This window comes from Toxotes jaculatrix, chromosome 13 (assembly GCF_017976425.1).
Source record: "Toxotes jaculatrix isolate fToxJac2 chromosome 13, fToxJac2.pri, whole genome shotgun sequence".
In the NCBI taxonomy this organism is placed as follows: Eukaryota; Metazoa; Chordata; class Actinopteri; family Toxotidae; genus Toxotes; species Toxotes jaculatrix.
Genome location: NC_054406.1, coordinates 23,060,773 through 23,085,009, shown reverse-complemented (window position 1 = coordinate 23,085,009; position 24,237 = coordinate 23,060,773). Strand labels below are relative to the sequence as shown.

Genomic DNA, 24,237 nt, shown 5'->3' with positions numbered 1-24,237 from the left:
TATTCACTGTATATGAGCAGGGGCTGATTCATAGCACTGTCTCCTCTTAGCTGCAGAAATCAGACTGGTCCTCCATGGAAAACCACCTCTCTCTGCTCCACAATGCTCACAACATCTTTGTTACTCCAAAACATGGCTAGGATTACAGCAGTGTGTGTTCCACTAGAGGATCCAAACACTACATTATCTTACCACCAATCTTTTTTCATTTTTTTTCATACAGTGTATTTATAATTTAGCCAATAAAATTACAGCATTAGAGTTACGCTTAAATAATAAAAATAAAAAAAACAGAGACAGGAAGAAAAAGTGACTTTATAACCTCTTCACTGAACAGGAGTCTTCTGCCCTCCAGTGGTCACTGTCAGTAACTACAACTCTGCACACAGCACTTACTGATACTGATGTTTACACTGACATTATTCCACATTTACTGACTTATTTTAGCTCTAATGTTCATCAGTCTGATAATGACTCTCTGTATGTGAACACACATATTATTACACTGCTATAAATACTGATGTCTGACTGAAGGACAAATAATCAGAGAGGTTACTGCCCTCCAGTGGTCACACTGACAAGTGTCCAACAGGACTCACACTGATTATTAGGATCAATATGTACCAATCAGTATTGATGACATCAGCAGGAAGATGAGGACTGGTCATAGTTTGAATAATGTTCCATGTATTATTCCATCCATGTTTTCAGTACAAGCAGATACACTGTAAAAAAAATGTGACAACTAAAAGGATCACTGTAAAATGATAAATAGGAGATGAACTGTAAAAAATTCTAGCATTGATTATCAGGAAATACACTGTAAAAGAATTTAATGGAGGCTGTGCACTGTGTAAAATGGCAACAAAGGTGACACAGGATATATCCAATAAAAAATGATGGTCATAGATGAGCTCTGGACTAACTTACAACCAGAGGATGCACTGTAAAATATTACATCAATTCAATTCAATTTTATTCTAATAGCTCCTTCCACAATCAAAATTATCTCAAAGCGCTTTACAGAGGCCCAGAGTCTGACCCCAGAGCAAGCACTTAAGACGACAGTGGCAAGAAAAAACTCCCTTTTAACAGGAAGAAACCTTGAGCAGAACCTGGATCAGATGAGGGACCCTCCTGCTGATGGCCGGGCTGGGTGAAAGGAGGAAAAGGAGGAAGATAGGACAGCTAGGAATGGAGGAGAGGAGGAGAAGGACATGCAGCATATAAAACATGATACAAACAGGGTTGGCAGTGAACAATGTTAGAGGGCCAGCATTCAGATTACAGAACAGTTAGTGGATACTGTGTGCTCAGCAGATTACAGTTATGATAGGAAACAGAGCACAGAGGCAAAAAGCTGTCATGATTGGTAATTATTTACATTACAGTCTGCATAGAATATTAATCCAAAATGTATCTGTAGCAGAATGGAACCCTTGTCTTCATATTTACTGCTTATTAATTGTTTAGTTTGCTCAGCTGTTCGTTTATTTATAACTAAGTAGTGTGGCCCAATATAAATAGTACAGGCATTGTAATGTTGTAGTTTCACCACAAGAGGGAGTGGGTGGTTTGGAGTCGCTCCTGGTCAGTGGACGTCGACACATCAATGAGTTGCTCCAATGACGCATAGACAGGAGCGCGTCATGACACGACGGTTGCTGAAAGTTTACTTTCACTTTTACTTTGACCGAAGTTTGTGGTGCAGATGATTTTCTCTGTCTGAAGGTAAATGTCAGCACTTCTAATGTTTTTCTCGTCAACACTTCCTGTAGTTACCTGGATTATCTGATGTACGGATTTGGATGTTGTAGTGTTTTTTTATACTGCGTTGTGGTGTTTAGTTGTATAGACTCTGAGTTGTCAATCTAAAGTCGAGGTGAGGCAGGAAGAGGTCCGTCATTATGCGCCATGTTGTGTGGATATCTGCAGTAGAAGCGGTGGAGTCAGAGTAGAAGCAGAGTGAGCTGATGGTCAGTAGCTGAACACGGAGCCTTTGTTAGTCTGTGGCTCCACTTACTGCTGACTGAAGGCAGCTTTTCCTTCCTGAATCAGCCTGTGGAGGAGGCGGACCTGAGCCGCTGCTCTCCCGCAGTCTGAGCCGCTAAATGCGGTCTGAGCTCGGCCGGACAGCGGCTGGAGAACAGCTCTGACTTTCTCTGTCATTAGATGAACTCTACGGGACTGAGCTCAGAGGGACTGACAGGGTTTTTCAGAGAGACAGTTAACACTCCATCCACAGAGTCAGAGGCCTCCTGGTCCTATCAGGACAAACTCTACCTGATGAATTAGATGATAAAGACCCAAATCCATAAATACTCTCACAATAAAGCATCTCAGCGGCTCTGATAGGTGATTATATCTCTGTGACTGGTCACAGTACAAACAGAAAAACTGTCTGTCAGGACATATTTGCTGTTTTTATTGATGTCTATCTGTGTCTCTGCTGTTTGGTTTGGTTTTGGTTTGTTGTTGCTGCTTCATATAGTTCAGACTTTACTATGAGAAAAGGCAGGAAAGTGCCAGGGGCCCCAACTAAACAGGCCCCTGGAATAATATTGAGGAGAAATGAATTGAGTCTCAGTTGTTTTGTGTGGAATAATCACCTGCAGCTTGTTTCATCAAGTCATTTTCTACAGAAACACTGCAGACAAACAGATTGTCAGATAAAACCAGTGGATCTCAGTCCATCTGTGTGTCAGTGAATGGAAATGGTCGTCTCTGAATCGTGTGTGAAAGATATGAAAGAGGAAAGAAGAGCCAATCAGTGGAGGAGCAGCTGATATTTCTACAGGACAAATGATGGAGAAAAGAGCAGGGCCATAAAGGTCTGGACAGATGAGTCGGTGCTCTGTCTCCAGGGATGTTTTAACTGCACAGACTGGGATGTTTTCACACAGTCCTGTGGGGATGATTTGGACTCATTGGTGGATACAACGAACCATGATTTACCAAATCAGTCAAAGCAGGATTACAAATCAAAACTGGAAAACAAGATGGCAGCAAACAAACTTGGTTCAGCCTGGGCAAGCATGAAAACTACTGCAGGCCTTCAGAGCACAGAGCTCAGTACTCGTGTCTTTTTAGATGGTTGGAACTCAGACACAGAGCTGGATAATGCTCTGAATTGTTTTTATTAATCGTTTTGATTCCTTTGGTTTTAACACAGAAACTCAGGAACTGAAACATAAACTTAAAGACACTATGCACTTTAACATTGAGCTGTGTGATTCTGTGCAGTAAAAGTGAACAAAGGTCACGGCCCCGATAATATATGTGGATGTTTAGTGAAGTCCTGTGCACATGAGCTGAGTCCTGTGTTTCAATATATTTTTAATAAGTCTTTACAGACACAACATGTCCCTAAGCTCTGGAAAGATCCTGTGGTTGCTGTCCCAAAACACTGAATGATGTTAGAGCAGTCGCCCTGACTTCAGTTTGAATGAAAACCATTGAGAAACTGGTCAGATCTGAGGTCCTGAAGCAAACTGAACATGCACTGGATCCTCTGCAGTTTGCATACAGGCCTCACAGAGGAGTGGAGGATGCTACAGTGACTCTGCTCAACATGCTTTTTAAACATCTGGATTTTAATGGGACACACACCAGGCTTTTATTTGTGGACTTGTCTTCTGCTTTTAATACAATCCAACCTCACATTTGAATTGATAGGCTCCTACAACAGTTTGATGTAAATAATAATGTGGTGGGTTGGATTCTGGATGTTTTAACCAGCAGGACACAGAGAGTGAGGGTCAACAGTACATTGTCTGACCAAAGGTGTTCTTCCACTGTTTCTCCTCAAGGGTGTGTGTTGTCACCACTATTGTTCATTTTATACACAAACATGTGTCAGAGCAGACATGACAGCAGAAGCATCATAAAGTGCTGATGACTCAGTTATTGGACGGTGAGAGCAGCCATGGACCAGTCATTGATGATTTAGTTCAGTGGTGTGAGGAATCCTACCTGCAGCTAAATGCTACAACAACCAAAGATATGCTCATTGATTTTAGGAGGAAACCCCACAGGCACCAAGTCACTTTAATTAAAGGTCAGACCACTGAGTATGTGCAGTCTTACAAATATCTTGGGACTATCATTGACAGCAAATTGACTTTTTGAAAAAAATTGTGAAGTGGTTTGTAAAAAGGCTCAGAAACGTTTACACTGTTTAAGGAAACTTGTACATTTTCACATTGACTGAACCATAATGAGCATGTTCTCTCTCTTTTATAGAATCCATTTTATCATTTTCTTTAGTGTCAAGGTTCAGTCAGACAACTTTAAAACAGAGGAACAAATCTACCTACAGATACAAATAAAGTAACATGAACCTGAGGATGATTTCAGTTGATGTGCATGAATGATTTGTGTTTTCTCTCCACATGAAGGTAGAAAGTGTGTGTGAGCTGATGTGGATGTGAATTCAGCATCATGAATCAGTGTGAGGACAGAGAGGAGGGAGCCCCTCCCCCTAAAAGCAGTCTGTGTGGGGACCATGAGATCCAGACCAAAGCTCAGAGGTGAGATGAGGATCTCTAACTGTCCATGACTCTTCTCCATGTCAGAGCTCAGCACTCACATCACTGCACCATCATTATTCACACTCAAAGCTCTGTGTGTGTTGTGTTGAAGGCCAGAGCAGCAGCACACACCAGACTCTGCTGGACCTGGACCTGAGCCCAGCTGTGTGTCCATGAAGAGTGACGGGTCAAATGGTCACATCATTAATTTCAAAGGACAGCCTCCCTCTGCTGCAAAGAAGTGAGCTGCAGCTGAGTTTAAAATGTATCAGACAGCTGTCCTGTATAACTGGTCTTCTATGAAAGATGAAGTGATTGTGTTTTGTCTCCAGGCTTCATGAATGACACAGTATATGAACATGATCAGGCTGAAACACAGGCTTTAGTGGCAAAGTTGATGTTTCTCTTTTCAAGAAAAGCACTTCTTATGTTCTTATATGTGTCATTCAGATCAGAACTAAAACTCCCTGTAACTCAGCACCTATCCAGTTCCAGTGTTTGTGTTAGTGTCCTGTAGCAGAGGTGAGACTTCTGTCAAACCCAGTGTGAGTCCTTAAAACTCATCATTTAAAAGGTGGACTTGTTGTGATGACTCTAGGTCATGAGGTACAGAATTGATTGCTTGTTTCCTCTCATTGAGAATGTCACAGCACAGTAGTGTTTGCTTTAATCAGGACAGTCACCACAGAACATAAAAGCAGCTGTTGTTTGTGTACAAAGCATAAAACACTCACAGATGCTGCAAACATAATGTGAGCTAATTCTTCATGATTCCTCCACAGAGTGGACCAGGAGAGCTCAGAGGTTCCCAGTGCTCAGTCTGCCCAGCAGCATCAAACACACCTGGACTCCATATTTATGGTCTGTACATGGACAACAACTACTTTGACATCTGTTGTGTTGACAATAATCTCCATGCTGCACTTTTTAGAGCAGTGGATTGTCAGTGTGTCCAACATGGATCTGATGTTCGGCTCCATGGTTTTACTTTGATTGTGTCATTCATATAGTTTTCTGTTCCAGCTGCTGGAGGAGAACATTGTGACTTTTGTGAAGAAGGAGCTGAAGAAGATCCAGAAGGTTGTGAGTCCAGATTACCCAGAATGCTCAGAGAGTCAGAGGGAGGATGAGGAGGTGTTGGATGGTGAGGATGAAGAGCAGAGGAGGAGCAGCAGAGAGGCTTTTGTGAAGATCACAGTGAACTTCCTGAGGAGAATGAAGCAGGAGGAGCTGGCTGACTGTCTGCACAGCAGTAAGAGGATTTCTCTAAAGATTCAACATGATGGACAAATGGGACATTTACTAACGTCTCAAGACATGGAGGGACATATGTTCATGTGTGTTCTTTAGAGGGATGAACATGTCATGTTTTCGTTATGAATCAGTCATTGATGTTGTTTCTTGTTTGTTCATTCAGGACATGTTGCTGCAGTTTGTCAACGTAAACTTAAATCTGCTCTGAAGAAGAAGTTCCAGTGTGTGTTTGAGGGGATCTCTAAAGCAGGAAACCCAACCCTTCTGAATCAGATCTACACAGAGCTCTACATCACAGAGGGAGGGACTGGAGAGGTCAATGATGAACATGAGGTCAGACAGATTGAAACAGCATCCAGGAAACCAGCCAGACCAGAAACAAGCATCAGACAAGAAGACATCTTTAAAACCTCACCTGGAAGAGACGGACCAATCAGAACAGTGATGACAAAGGGAGTGGCTGGCATTGGGAAAACAGTCTTAACACAGAAGTTGACTCTGGACTGGGCTGAAGACAAAGCCAACCAGGACATACACTTCACATTTCCATTCACGTTCAGAGAGCTGAATGTGCTGAAAGAGAAAAAGTTCAGCTTGGTGGAACTTGTTCATCACTTCTTTGCTGAAACCAAAGAAGCAGGACTCTGCAGGTTTGAAGAGGTCCAGGTTCTGTTCATCTTTGATGGTCTGGATGAGTGTCGACTTCCTCTGGACTTCCACAACACTGAGATCCTGACTGATGTTACAGAGTCCACCTCAGTGGATGTGCTGCTGACAAACCTCATCAGGGGGAAACTGCTTCCCTCTGCTCGCCTCTGGATAACCACACGACCTGCAGCAGCCAATCAGATCCCTCCTCAGTGTGTTGACATGGTGACAGAAGTCAGAGGGTTCACTGACCCACAGAAGGAGGAGTACTTCAGGAAGAGGTTCAGAGAGGAGGAGCAGGTCAGAAGGATCATCTCCCACATCAAGACTTCACGAAGCCTCCACATCATGTGCCACATCCCGGTCTTCTGCTGGATCACTGCTACAGTTCTGGAGGATGTGTTGAAAACCAGAGGGGGAGGAGGGCTGCCCAAGACCCTGACTGAGATGTACATCCACTTCCTGGTGGTTCAGTCCAAACTGAAGAATGTTAAGTATGATGGAGGAGCTGAGACAGATCCACACTGGAGTAAAAAGAACAGGAAGATGATTGAGTCTCTGGGAAAACTGGCTTTTGAGCAGCTGCAGAAAGGAAACCTGATCTTCTATGAATCAGACCTGACAGAGTGTGGCATCGATATCAGATCAGCCTCAGTGTACTCAGGAGTGTTCACACAGGTCTTTAAAGAGGAGAGAGGACTGTACCAGGACAAGGTGTTCTGCTTCGTCCATCTGAGTCTTCAGGAGTTTCTGGCTGCTCTTCATGTCCATCTGACCTTCATCAACTCTGGAGTCAATCTGCTGTCAGAAGAACAATCAACCTCCCTGTGGTCTAAACTGTTCAGAGACAAACCTGATCCAACACAGTTCTACCAGAGGGCTGTGGACAAGGCCTTACAGAGTCCAAATGGACACCTGGACTTGTTCCTCCGCTTCCTCCTGGGTCTTTCACTGCAGACCAATCAGACTCTCCTACGAGGTCTGCTGACACAGACACAAAGTGGCTCACAGATCAATCAGCAAACAGTCCAGTACATCAAGGAGAAGATTGAAGAGACTCCCTCTGCAGAGCAAAGCATCAACCTGTTCCACTGTCTGAATGAACTGAATGATCGTTCTCTAGTGGAGCAGATCCAACAGTCCCTGAGTTCAGGACGTCTCTCCACAGGTGAACTGTCTCCTGCTCAGTGGTCAGCTCTGGTCTTCATCTTACTGTCATCAGAAAAAGATCTGGACGTGTTAGACCTGAAGAAATACTCTGCTTCAGAGGAGGCTCTTCTGAAGCTGCTGCCAGTTGTCAAAGCCTCTAACAAAGCTCTGTAAGTGTATAGATAGTTGAATTTATTCATCATTATATAAAGACTCTGCTATTTTATTCAGCAGGAGGGAAAATAAATTCCTCTCTTCTTTAATTCCTTATCATCATCTCTGAGCTCTGAGCTTCATCACATTGAATCTGAATTAAAATAATGGATCCTACATTAAAGAGCCAAGTCTCAGCTTTAATTTGAGCAGGTTGACATCAGTATAGAAAGAACTGTGTGGGAGATTCAGCCCTTTTAGTGGTTCAAAAGTAACTGGACAAACACACAAACTTCAAACAAACTCCTCAGATTTAATATTTAGTGTAAAATCCTTTGCAGTCATTGACTGTAGTATCCATTATTATATTTTAAATTGAATGTGCTGAGATCCCAAATAACATATCATGTCTAACTTTCCAAATACTTACGGCATTGACTGTACATGTCTGTTTATTACTGATTGTGTCATATTTAACTGTCATGTCTCCAACTTGTTGAGAATAAAACAGAAAGGATTTGAATCAGAGCCAATGAAAGATGATCATCAATGTAGAAACTCCTCATTGGTTAGCAGGTGGATAAAGAGCTGATATTTCTGCTTCACTCAACAAATCTGTGTTTGATGTTTGGCCCAGTTTTCAAATGCAGGTCTGTTAGTTTGCTGTGAGCTGCAGAGCAAACTGAGAGTTTTGTTCCTTTGATTGTCCTTTCAACACAAATGTTATTTGACTTTTTCTTCATTGTTTCCTCTTTAGACTGAGCAGCTGTAACCTCTCAGAGAGAAGCTGTGAAGCTCTGTCCTCAGTTCTCAGCTCCCAGTCCTCTAGTCTGAGACACCTGGACCTGAATAACAATGAACTGGAGGACTCAGGAGTGAAGCTGCTGTGTGGTTCTCTGGAGAGTCCACACTGTAGACTGGAGACTCTGAGGTCAGTTCACTGTCTGTTACTGTTGTAGATCTTATATCTTTAATCCACAACTGAACCTGGTTTAATCTTCATCCAGAACTTGAATCCATTCATCTTGAATGAATGAGATTTGAAATAGTTGTTCCATATTGTGACTTTTTCTTATCTCAGACTAAGAATTATTCCTTCAGTTTCACTTAAAATTGTAAATTGTGGTCTTTTCTCATTGAGTTGAATTGAATTGACTTGTTAAACGTGTTTAGGAGCAAAGTCTTAAAGGACCACACTGTTGGTTTATAGATAGATAGATAGATAGATAGATAGATAGATAGACTTTATTCATCCCTCAGGGGGAAATTATGTTAAAGCAGCAAGTAAAACAGTCACAAAAAGAAAGGAAAGGACAAGCTGACAGCTAACTGGCAGCACTTAGCAACTCTACAAAATACAGTGTAACAAGGTATTGTGGGTCATAGGAAGGCTAAGTTGTTGATTGTCTGACCAGTTATGTTAGGTCATGCAAGGTTGACCTGCAAATGGTGTCATAAACTGTAAAAGGGTCTGGTAAACAGTTGTAAAGTAATTGAACTTAGGGGGTCAAATTCTTGGTATGCAATGGGGGGGTTACTTACGATATATAATGGGCTTCTTCTGAACTGTTTCTTTAGATCTGTGACAGAAGGTACAGTGTGCGTGTCACAGGTCTCCAGATATCTGCATCTGAATTACCCATATATACTTTGTATGAATAAAGTGTATTTTTAAATTGGAGAATTTGAGGTTCAGTGATTCCTTCTTATTCATTAAGTTGGGGTGAAGCGAGATAGCAGTTCCCCGACAGTATAAAGACATAAAGAGTGAATATATATATATATGACAAGAAAAATAACATTAATATGAATAAGATAAAATAAAAAAATAACAGGGAGGACAATAATATGTACAATAATATATACAATGTAAAAATATAACCTGTCAGGTGTGCAGTGTGTACATTTATAATAGAAAAATAGAGCCGTGGTTCTCTAATGGTGGTATGTACAGTTGTGCAGCAGTGTATAGTTATGTACACATAATATACATATACTAGGGGTGTGCGATATGACGATATTAGATCGTGAAGGATTAGAAAGTGTTGACGATCTGCCAGAGGAGAGAGATCGTATTATCGTCTATAGGACACATTCTATTAATTGCAGCTCTATGCTTGCGCACAGACGCACGAGGTTTTTTTTTCCTTGGGCAACTAACAGCCCGCTTCACGTGAACATGACCAACCAATCATGGTGAAGTACGAGCAGTGCAGATTTTTTTTTTTTTTTTACTAGCCTCGCTGTTTTAGTCAAGGTGTAGCGGGTAGCCATGGCCGACAACGAAAGTGAACCCTTGGAGTTGGTCCCCAAAAAGAACTCCAGTCGTATGGACAGTGTTGGGGAGTAACGGAGTACATGTAACGTCGTTACGTATTCAGAATATGTAACGGTGTTTCTGTTTTGGCCAACACATTCCTGTCCCGGCTCTGTTTTGCCGGCTGCGGCTCAAGCTCTCGCTCCTGCTGCTCCTCGTCCGACTCCATTCTGACCGACTGATCAGGCGAATAGCTCGTTTATTTCCGTTTGTTTTCGTGGAGCTGGGGCTTCTGGGAAACGCATCGGGTTGCCTTTGTTCATTTTAGAGAATAAATATAAACTCGTGAAACAGAGAAGTATCGTCACGTAATCCATTGATTTCAACAATGTAACTGTATTCTGAATACTATCTATTTAAACTGTAACTGTAATGGAATACAGTTACTCATAATGTGTATTCTGAATGCGTAACGCCGTTACATGTATTCCGTTATTCCCCAACACTGCGTATGGAACTGGTTTGGGTTTTCTCCAAACGACAAAGCGCAAACACAACGAACCTCTTTAACCACCTGAAGAGGCAGCATCCGAAACTATTAGCTGAGAGCCAAGCAGCGAGGCCAACCACACATCAGCCAGTGGTAACGGCTAAAGACATTACACAGAAACAACCAACTATAACACAAGCCTTTGATAAAAGCACGCTGTGTGAGAGAAGTAGCAAACGGTGGAAAGAGGTGACTTTTTTATCTTTAAGTTTTTACAAAGAAAATAGTTCTGTTCTAAATTAACTTCACTGTAAAAATGAACTGTGATAAAATCGTGATTGTGATTTTACCATTAAAAAATCGTGATGTGATATTTTTGCCATATCACCCACCCCTAACTGAAGTTAATGAGAGCTGTGTTTGACTTTTAGTATCTGACTGTTTTTAAGCTGCATCCTGTTGGTTCAGGTGTTTGGAGTTTCCATTTTCCAAACTTGTACATTCTCAACCTTCTTCAGCTCTGAACAGATGATGAAACACTCAATGCTTTCAAGCAGGAACTTTGTCTCCTAAACTCACATCTTTTATTCTTTATTCAGGTTGAGTTGCTGCAGTTTGTCAAAGATCAGCTGTGCTTCTCTGGCCTCAGCTCTGAAGTCCAACCCCTCCCATCTGAGACACCTGGACCTGAGTGGAAGCAACCTGCAGGATTCAGGACTGAATCATCTGTGTGGTTTTCTGCAGAGTCCAGACTGTGGACTGGAGACTCTGAGGTCAGACTCCATTGTTTACTTGTGTGCTGAGATGAATATGATGTGAAAGTTGTGCTTTATTCAGTATTTATTAGGTCAAATCTCCTTCAGAATTTCTAACATTCAAAGTGTGAAATGGTTGAAAGGAAGTTGTGAAAGTGCTGACTCTGATTTTCAAAGTGATTTTTAAAGCTTTGAAAATGATTTGGATTCTGACTCTTACAGTCCACATTGACAGTGTCAGCAGTTTGACTGAGTTGAGCTTGTGTTATTCACAAAGTCTCATTGAGATCAGGATGTTTGACAAGAACTGATCTGTACAACACGTGTGAGCAGGTCTGAAGGCACAAGTGTTCATAGCTGCTCCCAATGGCCTCACTCACAGGCACAGTGAAAAGCCCGCTGTCACAGAGAGGACACGTCACCATGGTTTAAATACGGAGAGGACATTTTCACACAGTGTCTCCTGAAGACATTCATAGAGCTACACTCAGCTGCTGAGCTGAACAGGGACACAAATATTTGTGGAACCAATGAAAACAGAGCAGAGAGAGAAGTTCAAACCCTGGCTCCTTTCTCAGCTCCACACAGCCGACCAATCACTGAGCCCACTGGGTGTCAGCGTCCCACTGTGTCTTTGTCACAGGGACACAAACTGTGGGACGCTGACAGCCACCAGGAAGGTGGGGCCAGGAATCCCAGAATGCAATGCTGGAACAGCAGATTCAAATGTGTGAGCAGAGAGTGTTGGATGAAGCTGAACTTGCTTTGGACCAAAGACACATGACTGGAATGTGATGAAATGTCTCATTCAACACACTGCACATGTGCTGAATGTCTGCAGCTTCTCAAACTCTCAACACAAACTTCAGTCACACTCAAAACATCAAAGGCTCAAACTATTATTTCACACAATATGAAAGATTTCATTTGAAACCTTAGTGAACACTTTGAAAACTTTCTTCCAAACTGTTAAACCTGAGTGTGAATGTGGGACTTTTTGAAGGAGATTTGAGCTCAGAGATTTGATGCTGATCCACACTGAGCATCTTGTTCAGCTTCATATTTCAAAGTCATTGAATGAAGATTCAAAATCCAACACTTGCTAATTGACTCTTTACTTTGGAACAATTTCATCTTCACCTTCAGTTGACTTTTATATTTCTTCACATACAAAGCAAATATTCCACATTAAGACAGAAAGAAATGTTTCTTCACTCTTTGCTTTATGATCTGTGATGTTTATAGTGACTGAAGTTAATGAGAGCTGTGTTTGACTTTTAGTATCTGACTGTTTTTAAGCTGCATCCTGTTGGTTCAGGTGTTTGGAGTTTCCATTTTCCAAACTTGTACATTCTCAACCTTCTTCAGCTCTGAACAGATGATGAAACACTCAACGCTTTCAAGCAGGAACTTTGTCTCCTAAACTCACATCTTTTATTCTTTATTCAGTTTGAGTTACTGCAGTTTGTCAGAGATCAGCTGTGCTTCTCTGGCCTCAGCTCTGAAGTCCAACCCCTCCCATCTGAGACACCTGGACCTGAGTGGAAACAACCTGCAGGATTCAGGAGTGAAGGATCTGTGTGGTTTTCTGCAGAGTCCAGACTGTGGACTGGAGACTCTGAGGTCAGACTCCATTGTTTACTTGTGTGCTGAGATGAATATGATGTGAAAGTTGTGCTTTATTCAGTATTTATTAGGTCAAATCTCCTTCAGAATTTCTAACATTCAAAGTGTGAAATGGTTGAAAGGAAGTTGTGAAAGTGCTGACTCTGATTTTCAAAGTGATTTTTAAAGCTTTGAAAATGATTTGGATCCTGACTCTTACAGTCCACATTGACAGTGTCAGCAGTTTGACTGAGTTGAGCTTGTGTTATTCACAAAGTCTCATTGAGATCAGGATGTTTGACAAGAACTGATCTGTACAACACGTGTGAGCAGGTCTGAAGACACAAGTGTTCATAGCTGCTCCCAATGGCCTCACTCACAGGCACAGTGAAAAGCCTGCTGTCACAGAGAGGACACGTCACCATGGTTTAAACACGGAGAGGACATTTTCACACAGTGTCTCCTGAAGACATTCATAGAGCTACACTCAGCTGCTGAGCTGAACAGGGACACAAATATTTGTGGAACCAATGAAAACAGAGCAGAGAGAGAAGTTCAAACCCTGGCTCCTTTCTCAGCTCCACACAGCCGACCAATCACTGAGCCCACTGGCTGTCAACGTCCCACTGTGTCTTTGTCACAGGGACACAAACTGGGGGACACTAACAGCCACCAGGAAGGTGGGGCCAGGAATCCCAGAATGCAATGCTGGAACAGCAGATTCAAATGTGTGAGCAGAGAGTGTTGGATGAAGCTGAACTTGCTTTGGACCAAAGACACATGACTGGAATGTGATGAAATGTCTCATTCAACACACTGCACATGTGCTGAATGTCTGCAGCTTCTCAAACTCTCAACACAAACTTCAGTCACACTCAAAACATCAAAGGCTCAAACTATGATTTCACACAATATGAAAGATTTGATTTGAAACCTTAGTGAACACTTTGAAAACTTTCTTCCAAACTGTTAAACCTGAGTGTGAATGTGGGACTTTTTGAAGGAGATTTGAGCTCAGAGATTTGATGCTGATCCACACTGAGCATCTTGTTCAGCTTCATATTTCAAACTCATTGAATGAAGATTGAAAATCCAACACTTGCTAATTGACTCTTTACTTTGGAACAATTTCATCTTCACCTTCAGTTGACTTTTATATTTCTTCACATACAAAGCAAATATTCCACATTAAGACAGAAAGAAATGTTTCTTCACTCTTTGCTTTATGATCTGTGATGTTTATAGTGACTGAAGTTAATGAGAGCTGTGTTTGACTTTTAGTATCTGACTGTTTTTAAGCTGCATCCTGTTGGTTCAGGTGTTTGGAGTTTCCATTTTCCAAACTTGTACATTCTCAACCTTCTTCAGCTCTGAACAGATGATGAAACACTCAACGCTTTCAAGCAGGAACTTTGTCTCCTAAACTCACATCTTTTATTCTTTATTCAGGTTGAGTTACTGCAGTTTGTCAGAGATCAGCTGTGCTTCTCTGGCCTCAGCTCTGAAGTCCAACCCCTCCCATCTGAGACACCTGGACCTGCGTTACAACAACCTGCAGGATTCAGGAGTGAAGGATCTGTCTGATCTTGTGGAGAGTCCAGACTGTGGACTGGAGACTCTGAGGTCAGTAGAGGGTTGGAGTCAGTCCATGCTGCTTTCATCAGTATTGTACTAAACACAGTTCGTATCAAAGCAAAGATCCAGTGTCTCCTGTAAACCTCCAACCTTCTCAGTGGCTGCTTTCCTCATTGAAGCTGTGAGAGGAGAACGGGGACAGGCCTCAGGATGGGACAGAAAGACAGAGACACAGAGGACAGTCAGCCAATCACAGCAGCCACAAGCTAATTGTGATCTGTTGTTGTTGTTGTTGTGTTCATGTCAACAGGAAATAAAGCTGGATCACAGCTGACAGCCTCACAGGATGTGTAGAGACAGTTGTCCTCATTGGTCCAACTGTCCTACCATCACATCTAATCTGAGACTGTTTGTTGTCTCATTTCAACAGTAAAGAATTGATGAGTTTGATCTTTGTCACAGCTCTGAGATCAGTCTGACTGCAGCCTGCAAATCACTGGCTCTGATTTCAGAGAAGCATCATGACATTTTGTCAGCATGTGGTCTGATACAGAGCAGAACCTCTGCTGAAGTCCAGTGATCACATCTGTATATCTGTCCATCTGTCAGATACTTTCAGTGACAGCCTCCATGTTTATTTGTCAGCTGATATTTCAGAAGCAGATCAGATGTTCATCAACACACAGAGACTCTTTCTTTAAATGGAACATGAGTTGACATGTAACAGCAGTGAATCCATCACTAAACTGTTTGTGCAGTAATGAAGCTTCATGACTCAGCAGTTTATTTCCACTGTGGACTTGAGTGAAATGTTCAGAGGAAACAGACTTGATGCTAAAAGTCTCTGCAGGTGTGTGAGCTTCCAGCTCAGTGTCTTCACTCCAATACGTTAACATGAGAGCTGAGAGGAAGCTGCTACACTACACAGCTGCTCCACTTCTGCTCTGAACAGGACTGAAGTCCCTGCTGCTCTTTATACTGGATGTGCTGCATCAGTGACTGACAGCTGATGAAGTGAGTCTCTGTAAACACTGATTTATCACCTCTGTTGTCTGTCTTCTTCTCTCAACAGATGGAGGTAGTGATCTTTCTAAAGGAGAGAGTGAAGAGGACAGTGTGTGTTGAGAGAGGACGAGCTGTGTCCTGATGATCCAGAGAGGTTGAAGCAGCAGCAGCTCTGATTGGTCCATGTTACTGGGAGGTAGAGTGGAGAGGAGAGCTTCATCCAGCAGTGACTGACAGAGGAACCAGAAGAAGTGGAGAAGACTCTCAGTGCTGCAGTCTGAACTGCTCTGAGAACAGCTCCACTGTCAAGTCCACCATCATCCCTGTGTGTTCCTCTGGATCTGAAAGAGAATCATCAGTGTATCTGGACTGCTCTGCTGCTGCTCTGTCCTTCTACACAGTCTCTGCAGACACACTGAGACTCCTCCACCTCCTCCACCCTCCATCTGGACTGTCTTTTTTTATTCACTCACAGATGCTGAACCCAAAGTGATAAATCAGATTAATCAGCTCCATCATGTGGTGTGATGGAGCAGATCTTGGAGGTTCATAGTTATGCAGTAAGTTGAGGCATCATTATGTGTCTGCTGTACAAAGTACACAAGACATATATTATTATTCACCATACTTCTTCTTCTTCTTTAGTCCTGATGAACGTTCTAATTAAATATGTTTCAGTCTCTTTACCTTGCTCTGACTGACAGGCATTATGTTGGACCCGTGTGATGAACAAATGTCATGTAAACTGTCTTTTACATTACTGTTAGCAGCTGATGTTACTTCAGTGAAAGTCTGTAGCATTGTCAGCAAAATGTTCTTTAATTATCAAAGTAAAAGTAGGTAATGTGAAGGCAGCATTTAAATATTTTATTCAGCTGCATAGAACTATTTTTACTCATTTTATAAACTGCAAGGTGTTTTGTATAAATGTTAATACTTTGTTTGTATATATCTTAATTTACTTGTAAAATACATATCAAAAGTCCTTGCGACTCAAATGTCTTCACAACAACAGTTAGCTGTTGAAAATGTATTCATGTGTGCACAAATGTGTTATATTAAAAATGTCTTCACTTATTTATGGATTTTATTCTGAATACTGAGACACTATGTTGTTAAAACAGAGAGAAGTCACATCTGTCCCAGAATGATTTTAGATCCCAGTGCTTCCACTTTGACTTCCTGGTATCATGTTGTTGAACGTGACAGACATCACTCACCTGTACTGATATGATGCATCAGTGTTGGAAAGAAAGAGCTACAGGTTAATGTAATAGAAACACATGTTTTTCTGTATGGTCCACTCATTATTTGCATCTGTCACTGTAGCTTTTTTAGACCCATGGTGATAACTGACTTTTGTATGAATAAATCTGAAATAATGAGCTTACAGTGGGTATGGAAATTAATCAGACCCCCTTAGATGTTTCACTCTTTGTTGCCATTAGCTCAAAAGCGTGCTTCGGCTAAATACTGAGCAAAGGGTCTGAATACTTATGGCCGTGTGATATTTCAGTTTTTCTTTTTTAATAAATCTGCAAAAATTTCCACAATTTTGTGTTTCTCTGTCAATATGGGGGCCTGTGTGTACATTAATGAGGGAAAAAAAATGATGACCATGCTAATGATTTTAGCAAGTGGCTGCAATTTAACAAAGAGTAAAAAATGTAAGGGGTTTTGAACACTTTCCGTACCCACTGTATGTTTTTATTGTCCTTGTTTCAGATCAGTGACTTCCAGGTGTTGGCTTTTAACTCTGAGGAAGCAAAAATGAAGGTTTCCAAGAAAAGATGAGAGAGAACGACTGAAACAGGAAAACAGAGTGGGTATTAACTGCAAGTCTCTGAAACTAATAGAACTATTTTCAATCATTTGAACCCACTGAGATTTAAAATCCCTTCTTTTTTTTTTTTTTTTTTTTAGCAAGCAGAGCAATAAAGTGAACAATACAGGAAGTTACAGATGGACTGGTTGTTTATAACAAAAATAAACATACAATGTATATATGGGATATTGAATAGATTTAGGAGATCAGCTTGTGTATAAAAATAAAAAAGTGAAATGTTGACTACACTTGATCAAACTATTGTATAAACTATTAGTAAACAAGTCAAATGAGAGACAGCAACAACAGGAAAAATACACATACAGGTAGACACCTGTGCAACAGCTTCAAAAATGATGGTACTCATTCACATTTAATGGGATGAAAGTGTTGTGGCGAAGTGGGAAGCAACTGTGTTAACCAGGAAGGACCCAAATGCAGGACTCTGAGACAATGAAGTGCAGAGTCCACTTTTATTGAGAAAATGGCGTGGTGGGGAAGTGAGGCTGCTCTCGGCTGAGGCAAGGCAAAGTCCGTTGCAGGTAGAAGGTAATGGGTGGAATGGTTGATGGAGCGGGGGGAGCAGGTGTCCGGGAATGATTATCCTGGCAGTGGAGAATGGACAGGTGATCCTACAGGAACAGAGGGAGGACAAGATGAGTACAAGAATCAGAACAGCTGTGTCAATTACTGGTTGAGAACGTGACGTCCCCACGCTCAATCCTGGCAAGAGAGCCACACACACACACACACACACCACCACCGACCAAACAGACAAACGAGGACAAACAATACACACAAGGCAGGGGACATACAGGATACAAAAGGAAGGAGGAGGGAAACCTGAACTAGCCCTGAACAGAAAGGTGACAAATAAAAAATTCGGACTATGCTGTGTTAAAAAATGAGCCTTGTGTCCATATAGTACAAGAAAAAGAGACAAACTGGAAACGTTCAAGGCTGAACTGCCAACCAGGCCAAGCAGGCTGCATTATAGGTCCTCAGACCCTGAAACCCCCTTGTTTTGAAATGTGTGTCTCAGTTTTATAAATATCAAATGAAATGATGAGAGAGAGTCTCTCTATCATCTCTCTCTTTTTTGTAATGATCTTAAACTAACACACATCAAACCTGGGGCTTTGTAGTTTTCCATCATAAGATCACTAGTTGGTGTAGGACATATAGAGTGAGGTAAAGAGGACTCAGGTGGGGCCACACATCATTTTTGCCCCCACTGCCCAGAGTGACTTTATCCAGCCATGATCTACCTTGATCTTCTTTGCAGGATAAACTTACCAGGAACATCACAGCCTCAGGTATTTAGTTTTTTAGTCAGGGTTACAGTCACTGTGCATGGTAAAGCCTTTAATGTGCCTCTGCATGAGCTGCTATGGTTGCTGTAAATTCACACAGAGTAATGGAACAAAAGTATCCTCCACAATCTGTTGTGTTACAGAAGCTCAGCATCATTTTATTGAACAAAGTCAAATCCATTGTTTTCTTTACACAAAGTTCCACACCACTTTTTTCTTTCCTTCATGTTTTAGTGCAAATCAATAGCGTTAGATGCAAAGCAAAAAAATCATTCAACCCCAATCAAAGCATAATATTCATTTCTTTTATTGAATTAAATGTAACTTTCAGACAGAAGTAACCCTGCCCAGCTGTCAACCTGCTTTTAAAGCAAACACATTCAGTGTTAGCTTGTTTAAGCTTCTTAGGGAAAAATCAGATCTTGCATATTGCACAGGTTTGCATTCATCCTCCACCTTCAGTAAATTGCTGCTTTTAAAGATACAGTAGTTTCCACTTTGAGCCGGACATTTTTCTGTAGATGAACCCACATTCATTATTTTATTGGCCAGTGTATAAGTGATGACTTTTTATGTTCTTGTTGTTTCTGTACTGTCAAGTTTTAATGTGACATTACAGCAATGAATAAAGAAATAAGCAGATAAATTAGGAAAGGAAAGAGAAAAAAAAAGGGACATTTCCACACAGAGTAGAAAAATGTTTTTCTAATGAAAGGAAACATCAGTGAGCTCAGCTGGTTGAAGGGAGAAACACATTTATTGAGTGTTGAGTCAAAAATATGAGTTAAGCAGAGCCCCATCCTAAACTCTGTGTTAATGCTTCCAGATGTGTGATCTGCCTTCTCACCTCCGTGACCACAGCTGCTGGAGGAGAGAGTCCACCAGGAGCCAGATGAGCACCGGCACCAACAGGGTGAGACTCCTTTCTTTTACTGTCTGGGCAAAAATGTGGATCCTGTTAGATTTGTTATGAGCTTGTGCTGATTGTATGTTGATGAGAGCTGTGGATGGTGGAAGTGTGGAGTGGAGGTGTGTGCTGGAGTGTTACATATGTGATTTCCTTGGCTGTTGCTGTGAATGGGGGCTTTGTGGAGTGGGCTGTAGCAGCTCATTGTTTGGCCGAGGTGGTAAACCTCACTCGGTCTCATCTGTCGTCCTGAGCAGCATCCACACTTGTTAAATATGTGGCGTTTGCTGTGTGTAACAGCACCTCTGCTCTGTTTCCTCAGAGCTTCGTGTTGAATCCACTGATGTTACAGCAGCAGTCTGAGAGGACTTTAAGTCAACTAGTTTGACCTGGACCTTGACTTTCTCGCTGTGTCCATCTCTGTAACAGGCTGCTGTATGCAGGAGGAGACCAAGGGAGCAGGAGACCAGCTCCAGAGCCCTCAGCAAGAAGATGCCATGAGACTCCTGCTGTCCTGTTGGACTGGAGCCCCAGCCCTCCACCTCTGCTCCACAGACCATACCAGACTGTGTCCCGCAGGACGTCAGTGCTCTAAATGTATAGATAAGTGTTGGTTTTCACCTGCCTCCTGTCTTTGTGTTGGTCAGAAGCATTTTATCCTGGCTCAGTGGTCACCACACTCATTTGTCCCACTCTGCTGCAGCAGTCTAAAGGGTGTAGCTGATCCAGTCTGACCTTCCTTCTCCTCCACTCTCTGTCTCTGTAAAATGATCCAGCCCAGAGTCCTCCCACAGCCTGTGGTCCACGTTCAGCAGGATGACGTCATGCACTTGTCCCTCTGGCCCGTCCCCCAGCCTGGTGCTCACCGTCCCTCTGCTTTTGATGCACTTCTCTCTTTTAGTATTTAAAAGTAATGTTTTTTTTCCAACTCCTTCTTTCAAACTTTCATTTTCTTCTACACTTTCCTAAAAAAAAAAAAAAAAGTGTATATGTTTATTGCATGTTAGTACATAGATGTAGTAGTAAGTTATGACTTTTTACTCTTTTTACTGTTTAGATAAGTTTCTAGTCTGTTTAGTGTGTAAGATACATTTTAACTCTTAATTGTATTTAATAACGCTTAATAAAAAAAGTCATGGTAAGTATTTACCCTGACTCTTTTTCCAAGTCCTTCCTTCAAACTTTGATTTTCTTCCAAAATCAAAATAAAAGGAAAAATGAATTAGCATTTAGCTGGTTGAAATACTTTGCTAAATACTTTGGGACTTATGTACTAAGATGCACAAAACCTGTATAAGTCCCAAAGTATTTAGAAAAGTATTTCAACCATTGAAAACATTTCTAAATGTAATAATTCTGTCGATTGAGACCAAATTGACTTCCATGACAGAGGTAAAAGGCAGTTCATATGTCAGTGTAATGACAGAACATACACAACAGAAAATACTAATCAAAAGTACAATGCTTTTTTTTGGGATGATTTTTTATTCTTTTCTGACCTAATTTTTACTTTATCTAAAGAATTTTTCTTTTTCTTCATTTTCCTTTAAATGAATGTTTAAAATTCTAATGTACATTTATTAAGTGATGAATAAATTCAAACCTGCATTAGGTGTGTTATGTGAGAGCATGTCACACTGACTCCAGCCACTAGAGGTCAGGAGTGCACAGATTTAAAGTGCTCTGATTATGTCAGTTTCTGAGTCTCACAGTCTGAATTAATGTGAGTGATTTACAACCCAAACCTTCACATCTCCTGAGCTCTGGAGCCTGAAACCAGTGGAACACACATTCATTTAGCTGTCAGATGAATAAACAATGCAAGTGGTAACTGTAAGTGGTAACAGTTGGTCTAATGACTGTAGTGATATTTCAGTATTTCAGCAGCTTTAGCAGCAGTTCTGTTTTTTCATCCATCACTGTGCTCACTTTTTCTCTGAAGTTTCCACAGACAGTTGAACCTGTTCAGCTCGTTGGAGTCTTATCTTCACCTAAACAGGGAGACTCAACTATTCTGAGCATCTGAACCTCGTAGACGGACGGTCAGATTATCTATCACACACTCAGAGGAAAGATCCAGTGAAGCTGTTTAATTCTCTCCTGTCTCTCTTCTCAGATACACCATCACACACCAGCCTGATTCAGCATCACATGGATGTGGGGGATGCTCAGTATATTAACCACGTTCCTACTGGCTGCTGGTAGGAAAGAGTCAACAGAGGGAAGAGTAGAGAGACGACATGTTAGAACATGGGATAGCTGAACCAGTGCTCTGCTGCATCTGTCCATATTATTATATTTAGATTTATAGATAGACGTCAGCTGGCTGCAGTGTCATGTGCTGTTTTAGTTTCCAGGTACAGTAAGGTCACATTTCCTGATGCTGCAACTGGTCAGAAACCCTGATGAACCTCATTCCACTGAGCTTCTCTTGATCTTTGATTGACTTTTTGGTGTTAATCAGTCTTTAAAGGAGGTGAGAGGAAGGTTAAGTTACCTTCAGGTATTTGTTTTCATTTCCAGGTACAAAAAGGTCCCATTTTCTTCTTTGGAGTCTTGAACAGGTGAGGAATCCCCTGAAGATGAGTTCATGCAGCTCCCACTCTGTCTGTGAGAAGCAGTGTTGGAGCTGGCCTGAGGATGAACTCACTCAGCTCCAACACTGCTTCTCACAGACAGAGTGGGAGCTCTTCAAACACGAGGACCTGGCTGAACACACAGAAGCTGTACTGAACTACATCAGGTTCTGTGTGGAACATGTGACAACAAAAAGACTCATCCAGGACTTCTCCAATCAGAAAGCCTGGATGAACACCCACATCTGGTCACTCCTCAGAGTCCCTGACTCCACCTTCAGGTCAGGTGATAGGGCATGGTACAGTGCCACTAGAGCTGACCTGAAGAGGGGGATTGATGTGGATTTTTCTGGCCAGGCTGTGGACCCCGCCAAGGGCCAGTTGAAGCTGAGTCCAAGTCTGGCTGAGTCCCCACACCTTACTCTTTTACTCTTCATTCTCTAAATCGTTTTCTTCCAAAAACTTCTAAGTATTCAAGTCTTCTGCTGAGAAAAAATTCACAAAGTCAATCAAATACAGGATTCATTTCTTTTTCAGTCTATTTACACGAAATTATCTAATCACTCAAAGGGCCTTACACTTAGGCCAGTTGCGTGTGGCAACTCTGGCATTGAGGCAGGGCTCCAATTCCTTAAAGATGGAGCATTATTTCTCACAGGACTAAGGTTAGAGGATTGAGATTTGGTCCTTGCTTTGTGGAGTTTTCTTTTTGTCCTTCTTCTTTTTCTTGTGGGTTTTCTCCCACAGGGTTTCACACAATCAGCTAGAGGTCCAGTGTCAGTCCACAGTTGGTGGAGTCACAGACACAGACCAACAACAGGAGAACCTGGAGCTCCAGGAGTCATTAAGATCAGAGTGTAATAGTATCTGTGACTTTATGCATGTGAGTGACAATAATATTAACCAGTAACTGTGTGGTGGAATCTTTTCAAACTTCCAGTCTCTTCATACTCTTTAATCACAGTCATCTCTGCTGGTCTTGAAGTAAGAATTTGCTCCACATTCTCAAAAAGAAAACATTATAAACATATTTACAACTACACTTAGATCTATGTTGTAAGCAAATACATTCATCTAATACCTATTACATACATATTACTTGCATTTTTTAGGAATTATTTCAAATAATGATTAAAATCTAGTTGTATACAAGTTGGAAAACAATTGAATTTTCTGCAAGCACACTGTCCATCAAAGGCTGGCATCCAGAATCACTTGTGTCTCTGCTTAAAGTGCTTGAGACTGACAGTGTATCTGTCAGACTTGGAGAGGAGGAGCCTTCACACCCTTGCTGCAGGACACTTAGATCTGAAGATCACACACACACAAGTATAAGGCAAATAAAATCTAAAGTCCAGCACATTAAAACTATATCACAGACCTGGCTGGATATTACCTGTCTCAAGACAAAACATTACCATTACCTATAACTCTGCTTACCACAAGTAGTGAGGGTCACATATTCTGTCAGGTCTGAACCATCAGCCAGGTTCATAGATGCTTCAGTAGATGGGAGGTCTGAAATGCAGACAACACATACAGCTTAATATGAACTGATTAAATACTGTACTTTGGAATTCTTATCATCCACTTCTCACAATCACATATTTTTGTCTGTGTCAAGATACAAATCTCTCAAAATATAAGTGCAGCAAAATATGAATGTTTAAATGTCCTACCATCATCACTGTAGATGAAAAAACACAGATCTTTGAAACATCCTCATCCACCTCTGCTCCCTGTTGATCTGTGACTTTCAGTGTTGTAGTCTCTGGGATAAGAAACTTCTGCTGGACTATACCATAACAACTCCACGTTACAACATGTTTACATCTTTATTAATTTAATACTAAACATCTGACTGACCTGCACTGAGAAAATCTGAGAAGCAAGCCTCTTCCAGTTTAATGTCCTTCTTCTTCCCTCCATGTTGTACTTTGATCAACATGTTGGTTTGACTTAAAGGAAGAAAATGTCATATGTCTGAGAATAACATGTTCAAGTTAAAGTGTATCCCAACTACACACAGTTAAAATACACGTTTCTCACCGCTGTTCAAAACAGCAAGGCTACAGTTTATAAGCTCAACTGTTAGCATGCTAGCCAAAACTGACTTTTCAGCTGCGTCTGCGCCGTTGAGCCGGAAATTATTCTCTTAAAACACCGACATGCGGTTGCATTGTTGGATGGTTATTT

General features: G+C 41.5%; 1 long non-coding RNA gene across 1 annotated transcript; it reads left to right on the top strand.

Moving 5' to 3' along the window:
* Positions 1-21,610: 21,610 nt before the first annotated feature.
* LOC121191543 lies at positions 21,611-22,066 on the top strand. The gene is made up of 3 exons (XR_005895118.1): positions 21,611-21,666; positions 21,823-21,941; positions 22,030-22,066. It is a non-coding gene; the product is annotated as an uncharacterized LOC121191543 (long non-coding RNA).
* The last annotated feature ends 2,171 nt before the right edge of the window (positions 22,067-24,237 follow it).